The sequence below is a fragment of the Olea europaea genome, chromosome 1 (assembly GCF_002742605.1).
Source record: "Olea europaea var. sylvestris chromosome 1, O_europaea_v1, whole genome shotgun sequence".
In the NCBI taxonomy this organism is placed as follows: domain Eukaryota; kingdom Viridiplantae; phylum Streptophyta; class Magnoliopsida; order Lamiales; family Oleaceae; genus Olea; species Olea europaea.
This window is the reverse complement of record NC_036237.1, coordinates 24,500,348-24,502,974: the sequence shown is the minus strand read 5'-3', so window position 1 is coordinate 24,502,974 and position 2,627 is coordinate 24,500,348.

Sequence of the window (2,627 nt, the reverse complement as noted above, 5' to 3'; positions counted from 1 at the left end):
ATGATATGAGAATCATTTTATAGACAATTTTTTCATATCTATACTTAGATTATTAGAGTAACACTCTTCTACCCTTTTTTTTTATGATCATGGGTGTCCGGGTCAACTCATGCGTACCTCGACTAATTCCACAGGGCCCTGAAATTTACAGTTTGGTACTCACCTCATTGGCACTGAGGAGACTCGAACTAGTAACCATTGAGGAGCAAACTCAAGGCACACTTTTCTACTTCTTATTAATAAATTGATGAGTATGTTTGTATAATGATTTTTCAAATATCGATACTCCACATTAATATCTCTTAATGAACTTTGAATAAGAAAATAGTGATTATATTATCACCATAATTTTTATTTGATACACCATATTTTAATTACAGTCAAACTCATCCATATTTGTTCACTGTAACAATTGTTTCCCTAAATTTATTTCATTGAATTCTCATCTTTAACATTCCATTAATTAGTACGTCTCGTATTTGATGATGATTTATATCAAAATATTTTGTTTTCATATTTTATAATAAGGAAATATTTTTTAGCACTTTTTATTTAATTATTTATTCAAAATATGATGGAAAAATAAGTTATTTTATGCCATTTCAAAGAATTTTTGAACATAAATATGTTATAAGTTACAAAATATATTAACTAATTGAAAGATTGAGGAGGAGAATGATATAAAAATCGTTAGGGGTATACGTGTTATAATGAGCAAAGATTATGAACCTCGATTGCAATAAAAATATGGTGCAAAAAATAAAAATTGTGTTGCGAATATAATTAGCCATAAAAAAATGGATCTAAGATTTGGTGATTATTTCATCTACACATAAATATATTAGTACAATACATGTATACACATTAACTAATTTGTTCCTACAATTATTATAAATATGAGCATTTAATTGTATTTTGATGATAATTGAGAGTTTGAACAATAATATATTTATGGGAAAATTGCATTCAAACCTTTCAATTAATTGTAAAGTATACCGATAAGTACCGCCTATGGATTTAGCCCTTGTTTGAGCCACGTTATTGGAATGAAAATAAATTTTTAATAGTATATTGATGAGAAATGTGTGGTTAAAAAATTAGGAAATGGTTTGAATTTGCGTGTAATATTATTTGACTAAAGAACGTGTGATTGAAATAATATCAAATCGCTGTTGAAAAATATAATTTTTTCAAATAATGTGGCTCAAACAAGGCCTTAAAACAAATGAACATGACATAAATTAGATTTCTGTATTGATTGAATTCTGAATTATAATAAGAAAAGAAATACAATGAACTATTCGAGAGGACTATAACTCTCCACAATATGACTTCATTCACTATTTTGTATACTCCTTATTACATATCCCTTATTCTATTTATAAGCCTACTGTAACAGTTTTTTCGTTCACCTCAGCCTGCCTATTAACAAATTTTGTTGATGTCCTCTCTTTCTCCCTTATTTTTGATCCTTCTAAAATAGTTATACTTGACTAGGTATCTGTCAACCCCTCTCATTTCAATCACCTTATCCTCAGTATGACTGACACGGCTTATTCACATTCAACCCATTTGCCTCCTCCTTGTTGGAAATCAGGACGTCGTCGGTTAGTCAACCATCATTGCACTCCATTGCCCCACCAAACTCATCACCCTCTTCCATATCTTAGATGACCAATAATTGTCTAAAGTGTTAAAAATAACTCAGATCTCCTCAAACGTTAGGAAACAAGATGCCCCTTAAAGAAATCCAAGACTAAATTCTCAAGGTCATTGACTGAGTATCTAATATAATTCTCAAGGTGCCTCCAACTCTAAATATGGCTCCGAAATGTCCAAGAAACGATCTATAAGCTTGGATAAGTTTCTCAATTATGGAAATGCAAAGCTCTTTCCAAATTTCACTATATGGGGCCGCCATTAAAATGGGTTTTGAATCGTCCAACAAACGGTCTGCGAACCAGGATAAGCTTCTCCATTACGGAAATAAGAAGCTTCTCCCAGAGTTGAGTATCTAATACCATCATTAATGAGCGGATGGTGGTGGCAAGCGACGAAATATGGTTGGATTGATCTGGGTTTATGTATTTTATTTCTTGAATTTTAAATTTTTAATTTTAAAATTTTATATTTATATTTTTAAAATTTTTAATTTTCGAAATTTATTTAAATGCTTGTTTTTCTTTTTAGTATTTTCAGAATTTTCACTGAAAATATTCAAAACGTCAAAATTGCGTTTTAAAAAAAAAAATTAGATCAAACGTGTTTTTAGTATTTTACAAAATTTAAAATTAAAAACAATTTGAAAACAGTAAATCAAACGCAACTAAATGATTAGAAGAAAATTGCACCACCGATCTCCTAAAAAATATTGTTGTCAGTCTCACTTAGTGCCGGTTTAGGTTCAACTCTTTCATTCATTTCGACCCAGTTTGAGCAGTTGCATGTCCAACTGAAAGATATTTTTTTAGAATCAACAAAAAAGTACTTAAAAAAATAAATTAGAAAAATGAAGAAATATCAAGAGTTAATTGTTCCAATGGTCATTGAACTTAAGTTTATGTCTTTAATTGTTTACTGAAATTTAAAATATCGAGTTTTGATCTCTAAACTTAGGTCCATGTCTT